The sequence below is a fragment of the Mustela nigripes genome, chromosome 18 (assembly GCF_022355385.1).
Source record: "Mustela nigripes isolate SB6536 chromosome 18, MUSNIG.SB6536, whole genome shotgun sequence".
In the NCBI taxonomy this organism is placed as follows: Eukaryota; Metazoa; Chordata; class Mammalia; order Carnivora; family Mustelidae; genus Mustela; species Mustela nigripes.
Window position 1 is genome coordinate 33136446 of NC_081574.1, and position 16354 is coordinate 33152799.

Below are 16354 nucleotides of genomic sequence, written 5' to 3' on the forward strand. Positions count from 1 at the left end.
AGAACTAATTGAAGCGTTTGCTCACCAGCATAATTGCACAAACTGCTGTGGAACCTTTTCATGCTCTGATGTCTTGCTGCAGAGATCAGGACATGCCAAGAGACGAAGTATACCTCCTCCCCCAGTAAAACTGGAAATAGCCAAACTAAGGTCAGCCTTTTAAAAGGTCCTGCCTGCCCTAAACACACAGCATAACACAGGGGAGTCTTTGTACAGCTATTGAACTTGGAGGAGTTAATCCGGACAGTGACTCTCCTGTAAAAGTAAATTAGCTTATTTAACAAGGAACCCTGGTCGGGGGAAGGGTTACATCCACCTCAAAGAGTCGAGTCCGCCCAAAGGACAGTGAAGCCACAGAAGCATGTCTGTGAAGAACCCCTCCACTTCCTAGGTGGCCGGGTTCCCACCGCCCAGGTCGGAACAAATTCCACGCCAGACTCAGCACAGGCCCAGCTTGGTAGTGTAGGTAGTGTTTATACTCGCATACGATACGGTGTAAGAGGCGGACTTGTATACTTCACCTTGCAGAGGGTTTGGACAGCTCAGCTGCTGTTTTTAACAGGAGGGAGATGAAGTGGGGGTGTGGAGAATGAGACTGGTTTTGTGTGTGTGTGCTCACGTGTATGCAAGTGTTCGTGTGAGTGTGTGTGTACACATAGTTTAAGAGGAACAGAACTAAAGAACCAAGTAGCACCCTGGAAGGGAGGACTCAGAAGTGGCAAAGAGTTACTTCTGTCTTCTGAGTTTCCCAACTCCCAAAGGCAGTGGGGAGACCGTGACTTCCTGAGAGGGGCGTTTGGGTGCAGTGTTGCCCCAGGATGGATAGTGACCAGGAAGGACACAGCCCACGGCTCGCTACAGCCTGCCCAGAGGAAGGCTCTCGGTCTCTGAAGACCACAAAAAGCAGTTTGGGAAGGTGATTCCCCTGCTGCTGCACAGACAGGAAACCCCCAGCCTCCCCCAGCCTTAGCAGCTCCTTTCTGACTCCCCTCCACTGGGAAGCCTGTGCCTCTGGGGCCCAGTGAGGCAGGAATCATGTGGAGGGGGGAGGAAGAGGAAGGAAGAAGACACAGGGAGCCCAGGGCCGCCTGCCTGCCGTACAGGCAGCCAGGGAGAGAATGACAGCAGAGACAGATGGGCCCCGGCAGCTAGGGCCTGCTCTTACACAAACTGCCTTCATCAGCAACTCGCTGCTACCATCAGTTAATCTTCTTGCGAAGGTACATTTGTACATTTCCTCTCCCAGTAACCTAATCTACCATCTCCTTTATTCATACACGCTCTGAGGTTTTTTAGGGGATGGCACTGGGGGTGGTGTACTCACCAGGAACCAATCTACCCAGCTATGAACTACAACTGAATTTAAATACAGGAGGATTCATTGCATTAGAGTGAGCCAAAGAACATCAGCCAATCCTTCTTCCCCATCCCCCACCTGTTAAAAAAAAAAAAAAAAGATAGGCCATGCAAAGTACTGAGTAGATTGAACATTACACATAGACAGCGATGTAGATGGATAGAGAGAGCCTACGATTAGAAATCGTATGTAATTAATTAAGACACGGTTTTTCTACAACTGCATTATTTTATAAGATAACTTACCAAATTCATCTCCGTCATAGCAGAAATGGAATCTGAGAGGTTGTGGGGTGAAAGACCTCTCTTTAGTTACACCCTACCCCCAACACCCAGCACGCGCGTGCGCGCACACACACACATACACACACACACTCCTTTTATTAAGTGGATTTGGAAGGAGTCCTATCCTCTTAACTCATGTTTAAAAAAATAAAAAAATAACTATTTGGTGATAATATTGTCTAATAACGAAAACCTCTTCCTGTTCCCAGCCGAAGAAGACAGATTTTTGAGCGTGACTGAGACAGGCATATTGGCAAAAACATGAACACAACGCACACGCATACAAACACAGACCTCAACACTCCCACTCGCCGCCCACCCACCCTCACGTGTCCCATGTGCCCAAACAGAAACAAAAAGAGACAAACATTCTGACATCACTGAGAAGCCGAGGATGTGTTTCCTACAGAGTTTACTGCTGTGTTCTGCATGTTTCCAACCTAAGAATTTTCTAGCCGCTCAAATAATGGAACATTTCCTGGGGCAGATGAAGAATTTCTGTAGCTGTCTCCCAACATAGGCAAAATAAGGGCAGGTAGGGATGAAGGGCCGGTGACACCAGCTCACCCCGATTGTTGTGGTCCACCTTCCACTGCAAGATGCCTCGGTCCTGGGCCCCATCCTCTAGGAACCCCTTTTGTCTGCGAACCGCCAATGCTGCTGGAGAGTTAAGGAGCTGGGCATAATGTCCTCCCCTTCCCAAGGACCTTGTGCAGACACTATCTGAATGCAAAGACATAGTCTTAAGAGCGGGATTGTAAGCCATGTCAAAGGTCTGTGGGGGGAGATTTGGGGAAGGGAGAGAATATGGTAGATTGTGTTTTTGGCCCCGATTCTGCATCCTTTTACTGTCTCAGCAGTCTTTGCCCAGTAACTTTGCAGGTCCTTTTTCCCAGCCTTTTGCCTTCGGGCTTGGCCATGTAATTCACTTGTCCCATTAAACCTCCAGGATTTCCACTTGTGCTTTCGTTGCCATGAGAGGAGCATGTCCAAGCCAGTCTGCGGGTCCTGTGAAGAAGAGTAGAGACACTTGGAGCAGAGCCAAGCAGGTCCACCAAAGCCCAGCTCAGATCCACCCAGCCCCAGTGAACTCCAGCTGACCTGCAGAGTCTTGAGAATAAATGATTGTTCCTTTGAGCCCCTGAGTTTTGGGTAGGTGTTACACAATGTTTTTGTGTCATTGACTAACTGATGCAAGAGCTTTCTGGTATCTCTCAAAACATACCCCAAAAGCGGAGTTCCCTTTCTTACAAATGGGATCAGCCTGAAAGATCCTACCTCCTGGGAGGAGTCCTGCAGTGGTGAGAGACATGGGCAGCATACAGGCCCTGGGCATTCACACAAAGGGGGATCTGGGGTAGGGACCATCTGCCCCTGACCTACATGTAGCCAGGATCTAGGGCCTTCATATATTCTCACCCCCACTGATGTGCATGGCTCCTGAATACAGTGCAAGACCCAAGGGGAGGCGATGAAATAGGAGGTCATCTTTCCCACACCATGTCAGCTGCACCCTTGAGTTTATACCAAGAGCCTGAATCTTTCATCACTGGTCCTGTGGCACCAGACCTCCCCTTCCTGTCCCCCAGCACTGTCCAATTCGGGGCAAAGACAGCAGTGTGGCCCCAGAAGAAAGAAACTCTGAAGTTACAAAATCAAATTCTGACCAGGGGTAAATCCCCCAGCCAGTGCTCCCTTGGTTGGTGGGACAGTGGGGGTCGCAGAAGGAAATTCAAACTCGCATCCTTATGAAAGGCATAGATTAGGTTTCCTACAGAGGTAACAGAATGCCCAGGAGAGCAGGCCCCGGGGGCATCAAAACCACCTGTGGCCGGTGAGTTACAGGTCTTCCCTTTGGGGACCAGTCATGCAAGTAAGTTTCCCCGGCTGACTGCCCAGCAGCAAAGCGCTGCTCTCCATGTCCCAGCAAACCAGCCCCATCCTCCAGCAGCAGGACTTAGAGGGGTGCATCTGGGCTCCAAGGCTTTTCCCTTAATACTTTGGGCCCAGGGCACACATATCAGCAGGACAGGTACAAGTCTTTACCAGGAGCACGACCAAGGAGGCTCAACTTCTCTGCTCTTTAAATTTAATAAGGAAAAAGCAACAAAGAGGGACAAGAGGGGCTGGCGGTTCGGGGGTCAATGCTGAGCCAGCAAACCCATTGCTATGGAAACCAGACTCCAGTTCACACTGAAATCTAGAGCACAAGCCAACCATCAGGCCAAGCCAGAGAATAGAAGAAGAAAGTGACACTGGAAGAGCATTTCAGAGGGACTGTTGTCCCACACGCACACCCAAATTCCAAGTTTTGCTTTTTCTTTGAGTCATGTCGAGATCTGGATCCTTTGCTATTGGGGCTCCTTGTTTGATGGGGCCCAAGGAGCTGCTGCTTCTCCCTGAGAGCTACTTAATGACTTTCAGAAATGACATCTTTCCAGTCTTGATGCAGAAAGGTGGAAGAAAAACCTTGAAAATGAGAATGAGGTCCCTAATGAGAAAACAAAGTGTTTGATATAAAGGCAGCTATTGTAAGTCAATCTAAAGATTGTCCAAATAACACCTTATCTAGAGTTATGAACACACCAGACAGAATGTGTCCATAGAACAAGCACTTGTAGCATTCTCAATCATTGAAAATCAATCTTTGAGGGGTGCCTGGGTGGCTCAGTGGGTTGAAGCCTCTGCCTTCGGCTCGGTCATGATCCCAGGGTCCTGAGATCGAGCCCCGCATCAGGCTCTCTGCTCAGCAGGGAGCCTGCTTCCTCCTCTCTCTCTGCCTGCCTCTCTGCCTACTTGTGATCTCTGTCAAATAAATAAATAAAATCTTTAAAAAAAAAAAAAAAGAAAGAAAAAGAAAATCAATCTTCGAAACTAATATTACGCTATATTTTCATGAACTAGAATTTAAATAAAAGCTTGAAACATTAAAAAAAGAAAAAAGAAAACGTGTCTTCAGTCTGTCTTCGTGGAAAGGGTCAAGTCATCTTCAACAGAGTATGACTTTCGTCTTTGTGTGTGCTCCAGGTTGCAAGTGTTTTCAGAGCTCAACTGAATAAAGCATTATTAAAAAGAAATAGGTGAGTATTTAAATGGTTAATAAGAGATATATCTTGTGTTTGGATTTACACACTAGATTTCCTAACAAGTACATAATAAAATTTTATAAACCAAACCAAGCAAACTATCACCCACAGGTCAACTGAGCCCAATGTGAGTTGTGCAACCTATGAACTAAAAATAGTTTTTACATTTTTTATGGTTAGAAAAGTCAAGAGAAGAATATTTTGCGACATGAGAAAATGATGTGAAATTCACATCCCAGCATCGTCAATTAAGGGTTTATTGGAACACAGCCATGCTGATTCATGTAGGTACTGTCTGTGGCTGCTTTTGCATTCATACAAAACTGAATACTCGTGACAGAGACTGTATGTCCTGCAAAGCCCAAAATATTTGCTGCCTGGCCATTTACTGCCAGAGTTGCCTACTTCTTTCTCTAAGGTGAACAAGGCTAGTTCACTTTAGCTCTTGAATTCTTTTAAAACAAGGGACCCTTGGATACAGGCCTACTTGTTTTATTGTGCTTTACAGATATCAAATATTTCACAATGGGAGCCCTGCCACAAGCAAGTCTATGGGCACCATTTTTCCAACAGCATTTGCTCACTCTGCATCTTTGGTAATTCTCGCAATGTTGCGAACTTTTTCATTATTACTATATTTGTTATGGTGATTCGGGATCAGTGATTATGACTTGCTAAAAGTTCAGATGATGGCTAGTATTTTTGAGCAATATTTTTTTTAATTAAGGTACGCACGTTGTTTGTTTAGACAATGTACTGAGACATAATGACTTTGCTTATACGTAACGTTATTGCTACTATATTGTAGTATGACTGTAACTTTTATATACAGCAGGAAACCAAAAAATTCTTTTGACTTGCTTTATTGCAATATTTGCGGTATTGCGGTGGTCTGGAACCAAACACACAGCCCCTGTGAAGCATGCCTATGTATGACTCATTTCCCGTCCACAGTAACTGCATGGAGTTTGCCTTCACCCTGTTGGGAAAGAAGCCAGAGAGGGAAGGGGGTCTAGGATATAACATCTTAGCAGTAAAGATCAGCCTTGCATGCCAAGCCCGGAGTGGAGAGGGGCTTCCTGGGGGTTCCCAAGGGAACCAGTTGTTCAGTGAAATGCACTGTCAGTGCTCACCTCCTTGAGTGGCCAGAAAAGGAACAGGGTCTGCTGACATTCTTTCTTGGGAATTCAGCATGGTAGAGTGAAAAGGACATCAGCTTTGAGGCAGGAACATTCAGGCCAGGAACATTAAATGCGAACCTTCATCAGTTATTGGCTGTTGGACAATAAGTTGATTAATTTTTCTGAGCCTCAGTATCCCCATCTGTAACATGAAAGTCATACCTGTCTCATAGAGTTGTCATTGCTGATGATATCATAAGATGATGTACAGGAATGAAGCACCCAACTACGGAAATGTGTCATGGAGGTCTCACGCTCTTCAGTGGATATAGGAAGTTGGTTAAGAAGACAAAGATGTTCAGCCGCTTTTTAGTTGTGTGACCTTGGGCAAATCACCCCTCCTATCTGTGCCACAGACTTCTCCCTGCCAAAATAATGAAATGATTACAGACCCACTCTCTGGATTTGTTGTGAAAATATAGTAAAGCACTTAGAATACTGTTGGGCTCAGGTAGAGTGTTCAATAAATGTCAGTTGTAATTGTGACATTTCCCTGTGGGTACCTAGAGGATGTTTCCACAAAGTGATTTGCTCTGCTTTGTAGGAACGCACTGGCCATGAATGGGGACTTTCAGCCCCTCCCCACGTACATCAAAACAGACTCTTCCTTGTCCAAAGGCACACTGCCAAGCTTGACCACCAACCCTCAGAGTCTCCTTCAGGAGGTCAGATGACATTCACAAGACCTAGAGTTAGTGCTTATGCCGATAGGCAGGACCTAACTGAACTTTCCATTCTCTCCGCACATTGGACCCTGGGATCTGAAGAACAAAATCTAGACAACAGGGCAGTGAGAGATTTACTGGCTCTTCCACTCACATCCTGCGTACCTGTGACCTTACGTATCAGCAAATCCCAGACTGCTATTGTGGCCACTAGGCGATCGAGAGCAGTTAGACTTTCCCATACACTAGTCACTCTCCTGAAATTTGCTGGCGCTGTGCCCTCCACCGGAAACATCATTCTTCGCATGTCTACACCTGAGACAAATACTACTCGTCATTCTATCCCCAGCTCAATAACACCCTTGGGAATCTTCCCCCTTCCCTCTCTCTGGGGTCCCCCGGTCTTGGGAAGAACTGTGGCTCAGATTTTGATGATGGAGCGATTTTCATACGACATTTTGGTTACGGGAGTTTGTGTCTGCCTCCTCCCCTCTGTTCAAAGTATCTTGAGGGGAGGATCAATCTGTTCCTTCTAATCCTCCTCAGCACCTACCATAATGCTCGGCATACAGTGATGATGTAGCCCATGTTTGATGCCTGAGTGAATAAACGAAGGAACAAAGCATACATTAGCAAGCAACTGGGAAGAAGAGGGAGATAACTGTTTAAAATTCAGTGTGGCTCAGCATCTCCTGGGTGCCACAACAGGGACCGGTGTGGTTATAAGATGTTTCCGTGAAACCTCACTCCTTCCAAATGGGGGTGTCAGCTGTTTGGGCTTCTCCTCAGGCCCTTGCCCTTGGCGACCCAAGGCACCTGGTGCTAATGCACTTCCAGCTTAGACCTGGAGCGTTCCCGCATAATCTGTTAATGTAAATGATCTGTCATCTTGACCAGCAAGGTTAAAGCAAGGTACCTCTTAAAAGAAGAATATGAAGAGACCCGGAGCGCCATGGAGAGTTCAAGTACAACTGTTTTATAGGAAAGGTCAAGTTCACCTTGTGTGGGGCACTTGGGCTAACAGTTACCGATTAAAGGAGACAATACCATAAATTTTGCAGGCTTCTTAACTCCTGGATTACTCCCCCTCTCTCCAACCCACTTGATTGGAAAGACTCTTTCCTAGGCTTCTGAGAACACAGACTCCCTCGCAATGTTTTCTTTCGCCACAGAACCCACACGGAGCTCAGTGGGGTTTTTTTGTTTTTGCCCACTGCTTTCTTAGTAAGGTTTGCTTCCAGAAAACAGCCAATTTTATTTGTATATATAAACATAAGCATATATATATTTCAAAGGTAACTTTAAAAAAAAAAAAAAAAGTGATAGGGCTGCAGTCTGCAGCTGGACCAGAAGGGGGAGGCTGAAGGAAGTAGATTCCTGCAAGTCTGGGGGAAAAAAGTACTTTATGAGGTGGTGGGGGAAGGGGTGGGGAAGGGGTTGGGAAGGGGGGTAGTTAGAAACGTGAAGAGGAAGAGAAGGAAGGGTAGCGAAATCAAAATGATAATAATAAAATAATAATTGCGGCCATCATTTTAGTGTGCTCGATGCATTACATATGTGGGCGCGTTTAATCCTCCCGACAACCCCAGGCGGTAGGTATTAATATCCCCATTTTTCAGATGAGGAAATCAAAATGCCAAAAAAGAAACCCTTCAAAGTTTCAATTTGTACACTAATTTTAAGGCAGCTGGATTGCCGGGCTATAACCAAGTCATTTCGTAAGTAAATACTGGCGGCTTGATTTTTTTTTTCTTTTTTTTAATTTTTAATGTTCACTCTTCCAGGCCCCAGGTCAGAAACTGAATATGTGGGAAGTCTTTTAAAATACCAATGAGAGCGTTTGAAATAGCACAGCTGAAAACCACTACTTTTCACACTGGGCTTCATTCAGAGTTCAAGGTTGTACATTTTTCTCCCACACAAATTCAACAGAACAAGAAACCACAAGAATTGAGCGTTTTCCAAGTCTAAATGGGGGAATGCGAATGTCAGGAAAAAGCACGAGGGGAAATTTATTTGAAAGCACTTCTCTGAAAAACTTGGCCCCTCAGTTTCCTGGCTTCAAGGCCCTGACTCCGTCTAGATAGTTAACAGATATCAAATCACCAGTAGCGTTCAATAAGTACTCAATAGTACGAATATTGTGGTCAGTTTCCTGATGGGCCTAATACTTGTTAGGGTTTTCCAGATGAATCACTTCTGTTTTACCCAGAGTCCCTACCATGACCAGTGCCATACCTGCCCTCTGCGTGAACTCCACCGAGATTGCCCATCAGGTTAAATTTTCTCAAAATGTACTAAACTGCAGTCATTTTTCTGCCCAGTGCGTCTCTGCGACCAGACCGCGTATGCCCAAAAGTGTGTCCTACAGAGATTTCCACAGAGTAAGAATTTAGTGAGTGTTGCTGAAGGAATAAATAAGTGAACTTCAGCAGACTGTATATCTGTACATTGAGGTTTCCTTTTAGCACGAGGGCTTGGGGTTTGGGAACCGGAAAGGGGGCGGGCAGAAGGGAATAGGGTTTGGTTCTGTTTGTGTTTTTTTTTTTTAATCTTCTTATTCCCCCGTTATATTTCAATTGAATTTGTCAAGAGACTTGGGGTTTTATTTTCCCAACATGAATCACTGATGATCTAACAAATTAATTACCCATCCATCCTGCCCTACTGAGTGAGGTCATGGGAGAATGGATGGGTTCAGCGGACCTCTTCTGGACAGTAGTGTCACAGGCCCCATTTAAGAACTTGAGTTCAATGCCAAAATTGCCAGTTTAGGTTAGAATCAGACTTAAATGTATCTTATTATACACAGAGGCACACAAATGCAATATGTCATCTTTAATGGTTCAGAACAAAGCCTAAAAAAATAGTGTCCTAGCACAGATGAATTTTATAACCTTTGATATATGGCTTTCATTATTAACAATAATTTCTGTAACTGCATCCAAATTCCGGAAGACACCCAATGAATATTAATTTTATTTTTGATTTATTTTCTGCGCCCGGTGGCTCCCTCTAGGGCAGACCTGCATTCCCAGCGTCCTTTTTGCCCTGAGATCCTCTCCATCCTCCAGAGTGAGATTCTCATGGTCCTGGGAACAGCCTGGTTCCAGGAATACTCCACTTCGAGTTTTGTTTTGCTGTTGGAAACTGAGGGTTTTTTTTTTCCCCCTCATTGCATTTTCTTACCTCTTTCTATTTTACAAAGATTTCCCCCTCATCCACCCTTTGTCATTATATTAAAGTCTAATTGCAAGACAACTCTCCTCACCTAAGTCATCAACAAAGCCCAATTATTTCTAATGCATGCAGAAGGGGGAAAAAGTGCCAAACAATAAAAAGGCATGCAGTAACCTAAGCCTTTTTCACAGTCAGGCTTCAAGTTCACATGTGAATTTATGCCAGTTTTGACATTAGCCGAAAAAATTAACAGTTCTCAAAAATGAAACTCTCACAAAAGGGGTTTTGTGTTTCAAGCAGAATAAATTATAGTGTGATGTTATTAAAACACTTAGTTGTTAAGTTGCCAAGAAAATCCAGTATATTCACACAGACTCGAGGACCTGTCTCCATGCAAAGTAATTAAATTAGATTTATGGGCTGCATTACATCAGTGTTTGATAGTTCATTTTTCCTTTCTTCATATTTTGCCCTGCTTTATTAGAGCATGTGACAGATGGTAAAAATAGTGTGAAGTTTCTTGGCCCTGTGCTAAATCCCCTTTCGGTAGTATATCTCTCTTCTGTCAGTTCTCCCCAGCGATGATAAATTAACCTCTCTCTTTGTATCCCAAGTGTGGCAGTAAAGCTCTCTTTGACACAGCACTATCACTTTATCTTAATCTGTGCTGTTTCGAGGAGAGAGGGAGATGATGCAATCGCCACCACGAGTTTAAAGAGAAGATTTATTGTGTCAGAAAAAGGGAGGATGATTAATATAATATGCATCATTATATTTTTCATTTTGTCTCATTTGTCGCCTTCTCCTCAGCCGAGGCAAGGAGTTCGCCAGGGTGGGCCGCGCTCTGGACACCCTTTCCCCTCAGGCTGGTCTGCTGGGCCGTGCCTGGGGACTGGCAGGTGGAGGGGGCTGCTCCTGGCTACCCAGCCTCCACCGGGCCCCCGTGAAAGGAACGAGGTTTTTCTCTCTGGGACCTTAGCCAGTTTCCTGCCTCTCTCCGTTGGAAGGGAATAGAATGCGAAGGTCATGGGGCATTATTTGAGGCAGGTCAAATCATCAGAGTGTATCCTGAGACTAAACAGGAGGGACGGGGGGGGGGGGGGGGGGGGGGGGGGGGGGGGGGGGGGCGCTGTCACCCAGCCCCTAGAAGACATCGCTGGCGGGACAGGAAGCAGCAGAGCCATATGGAATGTTTCTTAGGAAGGGACACAATATTATTTTCCCTTACTTACACCAAAGCTATAGTCTCCTTAAACTACTCCTTGGCTACGAATTGCTTTTATCTGGAAACAGGCTTTGTGCATTCAGTTCCATAAGCATTTATCGGCAAGGCTACAGGACAAGCACAGTGTCAGACTCCGGATGCATGCAGAGGTGAACTGAGAGCCTCTCCTGCCCTCAGGAAGCTCACATTCTAGCCAATGGGCAGCCGGCAACCAAAAGCAGGGAGCATCACCCTGTCCCAGTTCCCTCCACAAGGAAGGGTGCGGGGCAGAGACCTTGGATCCCACCGAGGGAACGTCCCAAAATCAAGGGAAGCAGATTCACTGTAGATAAGATGAGCATAATTCTAGTATAATAGGAAAGTATCATCTGGAGCTGAAAGGAATCCCTGTACCTCTCCCCAGAAGTGAATAATCCTTTTTATGAAGTGAGCGATCACAACTCCCATTTCTCTGCTTTAAAAAAAAATCTGGATTTTTCAGTATTTGCTGGAAGCAAGGTAACCCCCAAGACTCCCAGCCAACTGAAATATTTTCACCTGGTTTTCCTCAAAGACTCTAAAAGAACCACATGGCTAGAGGCCTGTCTTTGCTAATCTTACCCAGCGAATCGGTGCTTTTCCGTTCGCCTCTAGGACTGCCCTCCCCGCCTCTCACCCCCGGAGGGGCAGGGCAGCCATGTTTTCATGGGCACTAGGTGACTCGCCCTACCCCCCAGCATAACTGATTGGACCAGGCCCAGACCAGTTGGGTTCTCTCTCTTCCAGGGGTCTGGAATTGGGGTAGAATAACAGCCAGAGGGCTGAAAGGGGAAGGAGAGTCCCCTTGATGGAGGCAGCTATCATCTGCCCTAAGAACCGAAAGCCAGATGCCGGAGCAGACACATTTGCAGACGGGCACTCAGGAAGAGCCTCTGGGATCCTGATAGGATTTTCCACGCACCCCTTGGGTCCTTGAGTCCCAGGAGACTCCCTTGTATCCTTAAAATAAATACTCCTTTTCTTTTCTTTTCTATTTACAAGGTGGTAGAGCACCATGTGGGGAGTTTGAACAAAAGAACGACAGACTCAAAGTTCTCTGTTGAACTGAGTATAAACAAGTGGGGACTCGTGCAATTAAATCATTCTAATTTCAGAATGAACTCCCCAACAACTTAACAATGAAATGGGATGCCTTACAAAGCCGTGAGCTTTCTATTATTCAAACAACAGCTGAATTTCAATTTCATGAAAAGGAAGACTTGCCTTCACTACAGGATAAGACGCTGGGACCATTTTTCTAATATATTAAAAGAGGGAAAGTACCAAAGTTAGTCAACAGAAGGACAAAGAAAATACAAAGAAAAGAAACATGTTATCCAAATGAGTCTCTTTCTTTCTTTTTTTTTAAAACACATATTTAAATATTTTGTTTTCTCTTAGAACACGTAAATGGTCATTAATTCACCACTCAATTAGTATGGGACGGAATACTATTAAGAGTAAGGCTCCACTGACTGAAGCTCAGCATGGACCTCTTTCTTAAGGAGAAAAAAATGTAAGCAGACACATGGAAAAGTAAGTTGGGAATTGAGAGGAGAAGTCCACAAGAGTAAAAAGTCATAAGATTTTAATATTTCCAAGTTCAAAGTGTGGTAAGCTGGACTCTATCTCATGTCCCAGGAGGCTCCCTTGTACCCTTTAAAAATAATAATAAATTACTTTTTTCCCCTTAAATTAGACCAGATTGTTTTCTATTCCTTGTACCTAAGGGTCCTGAAACACCTGTATTTCCCACAAGTCCCTCCCCTGGTGCTTCTGGTCCAGTCAGGCTGTCTTTTGCATTCTCCAACAGGTTCAGATTGATTCTTTGACCACAAACGCCCTCCCTTGCCCCCTGACCTAGACTACTCGTGACTCAGACATGTCCTCCATCATGAAAATGACTCCGACCTCAATGATGATCTGTACCTTGAGTTTCTCCTTAGAGTCTATGCCACAAAATTATAGCAATTCATTTGATTGTGTAATGTATGCTATGCTGCTGTGTGGATTTTGTCTCCCCACAAGAGACCGTGAGGTCCTTGAAGGCAGCAGCATGTCTTTCAGAGTCTTAATGGTATCTCTTGCAATGCAGGTTCCCCAGCCCAACTCATGACTTTTGGCATCTCTCTTTCTCTGTCTGTCTCTCTCTCTCCAGGGAAGAGGGGGCCAGAGAATGGGATGGCCTTGGTTCAGAAGAACCGGCAGTGTCTCTCTCTTGTCCTCCCCAGCTCCAAGGAGTCTCTTCTCCACCATCTTGAACCAGGCTTGCCCCCTCAGGTACAGCAGCATCGGAGAGTCAAAAACATTGCGGTGGGATATGGAAAAGGTGATGCCATTTCCAGGAGAACCAACATCGCTGCCAGAAAATGTAGGGTCACCTAGCAGAGATACGGGGTGATGTGCATAAACCCAAACTTCAGATGAACTAAGCATCATTTCAACTTAATTTTGGAAATCTAAATATATGGAATGCATTAGCTGATTTTATTTTTGGCAGCAGACTTAACCATTCTAATCATGTTTTGCTCCAGCGAATTTTAAAATTAGTTTGCATTTCCTAAGCACACATCAGCTGGGTGAGGGCTGAGGGAGAGGGGAGGAGGGAGAGGGAAGAGGAGAAAGCCAGGCTGGGATTAAAACTTTCCTGGCAGATGCTTCATTAAGTGGATAATCCACATGCAGATACACGGAGCTGACTAGATTTGCGTCCTTGGCCGAGGAGGATCTGGTTTCGGCAGTGCGAACAGGCACCTGCCCACCTGCCTAAGATAATTAAAAACAATGTGCCAAGGGATGGAAGGAAGGGGGGAGGGGTGACTTACTGCCCGCATACCTTCTGAGAAAAGGGGAAATTTGCAAAAACACAATTTCCTTAAAGATTTTATTTATTTGAGGGGGTGGGGGAGGCATGGCAGGGGAGGGAGGGCAGAGGGAGAGGAGAAGCAGACTGCCTGCTGAGCAGGGAGCCCTATCTACCAACCCAGGAACTTGATCCCAGTTCGCCGGGGATTATTACCTGAGCCAAAGACAGAGGCTTAACCAACTGAGCCACCGGGGCACCCCTAAAAACTAAATTTCTGGGTGATGATTAATTTTCTCTACTTATTTGTAGGGTTGAATGATCCATTATTGTCTGCTAACATGGTAGTGATTTTAAATGACAGAAAAATCCATGTTTCTTTTGAAGGTTCACTAGGCCTTACAAGCATGGTTTCTTCAGTTTCAGTTAGATCTGGGAGGTGGGGGTGGACCCAGATCCTTATTTCTGAGGTGGCTGACATGTGTCAGAAGTCTTTTTCCAAAGTCTGCCCTCACCCTCCAACTTATTATGATAACAGCCACTGCCACAGGTGGGACCACTGCAGTTGCTAGGAAACGTACATATTATATTTGATATCTTCACCACAGTCCCACAGCTTTGATTGAACAGCCATTTACAGATGAGGAAGCTGAGTCATGGAGGGGTTATGTCAACTTGGGTATAGTCACACGGCCAGAAAGTAGTTGAGCCTGTCCCCTACAAACAGTTCGAGAAAGACAGACCATGCTTGGAGCTGGAGAATTGAACAGAGGTCATTCTCCAGTCCTCTTGTAGACAGAGTAGAGATCGAGGAGCTCCAAAGTTGGCACATTAACCAGTGCTCCTGGGACTTCTGTGCTCCCTGTCACCTAAGAGGCTGTCCTTGATGGCCAACTGTCCCTTGATGAGCTGCTCTGGCCTTGGGACTGAAACCCCCTGGCATTGCTCAGTAGCTAGTTTAGAGGGGAAAAAGAAAACTTGCAAGCTAATACCTCTGGCCTTCATCTTCATTAGATTGTGCCTCTACAGACCAGCTGCGGCCTGTGGTCCCCATTGGCTAACCGTAGGAAGACATTTTTGGAGGGTTGAGAAAAGGTCATCGAAGAGGAGTCTAGTTATAGTAAGGACAGAAAATACTAATGATTAAATTTATCTTAAATTTATATGATCAAACCAATATTAACCTAAGGACTGTTTGAAATTGAAAAGCTTAGTAGTGTATCAGTCAGAGTTCTCCAGAGAAACAGAATCAACATGAGATGAGTGTGTGTGTGTGTGTGTGTGTGTGTGTATACTTATAAATATATACTTATATGAAACAAAGAGGTATATTTGAAGGAATTGGCTCACATAATCATGGAGACTGGAAAGTCTGAAATCTGCAAGGCAGGCCAGAAGACTGGAAACTCAGACATGAGTTAACTGCTGCTGTCTTGAGGCATAAATTCTCAGGGAATGCTCAGCTTTTGATCTTAAGGCCTTCAACTGATTGGGTGTGGCCCACCCATCTTATCAACCATGTGCTCCTTTATAAAAATCAACTGTAGAAGTGAACCACATCTTAAAAATACCTCCAAAGCAATGCCTAGAACAGTACTGGACTAAATTACTGGGTACTCTAGTCAAGGGAACACAGATAATTAACCCTCACAGTAAGATTACTCTAACACAACTCTTCTCAATTTTGTGTCTTCTCCCAATAACTGTATTTATTTTTTACACATTTGTAAAAAAAACTATAAGAATGTACTACTTTTATTACACATATAAGACATGTTCATTATAGAAAATTTGTATACATAAAAATTTGCCATTCTAATTTCTTATGTAATTTGTAAACTCTTTTTCATATTTATAAGGTTGTCTCCTCCATGGGATTATGGATGCCATAAGAGCAGGGGACTATGTCCTATTGTCTTTTTATGGCTGTCATTAATTATGGGGCCTGGCACATACTAAGTGTTCCATATATATTGGTTAGAAGAATGGACTTCATTGCATAAAGCCCATCCTTAATAGTAATAGCTACATAATAATCAAAATAATATACTAAAATTCTCTTAACTCATCACCTGTTCTTAAACATTTAGATTGCGAGTGTTTCTCTTTTCCTATGATGTTTTCCTGCTAAGAACTTCTTTGTACACATAAGTTTTTCTTTCATTTGAATAGTCTGAGAAAGCTTGTTTATACATGTTCCCCTTTAGAGCACCGCAGCAATAAACAATCACGCTGATTAGTCAAACTACTGATAATTTAGAGGAAAGTATGGGTCAAGGTGATTATTTGCAAGATTCATTGAGACTAGAACAATAACCACATAATAGAAACTAGGTATTGTGAAGCTCACTACAAAACTGTCCCAGACAACATCGAGTTCTGTTAAGTGTGGCGGGTTTTGGCCTGTTATCTGTCCCACAACTGTCCTCTGCGACGAGGGGGCTGGACGTCTGCAAACTACTTCTCCCAGCTTCCTCTGGCAGCCGGCTTCCTGGTAGATTTTGTCAAACTGGCAGGAAAATCAAGATCTGAGAGGAGGTGAAACTTCTTTGCTC

At 44.6% G+C, this 16354-nt stretch overlaps 1 long non-coding RNA gene across 1 annotated transcript in view; it reads right to left on the reverse strand.

Annotated features, from left to right (window-relative positions):
* Positions 1-2036: 2036 nt before the first annotated feature.
* LOC132006504 (uncharacterized) overlaps positions 2037-16354 on the reverse strand; it is a 16577-nt gene continuing 2259 nt past the window's right edge. The window contains exons 2-3 of the long non-coding RNA XR_009401119.1: positions 6071-6272; positions 2037-2649 (exon numbers count right to left, since the gene is read on the reverse strand). This is a non-coding gene — a long non-coding RNA (uncharacterized LOC132006504). The remainder of the gene's footprint in view (positions 2650-6070; positions 6273-16354) is intronic.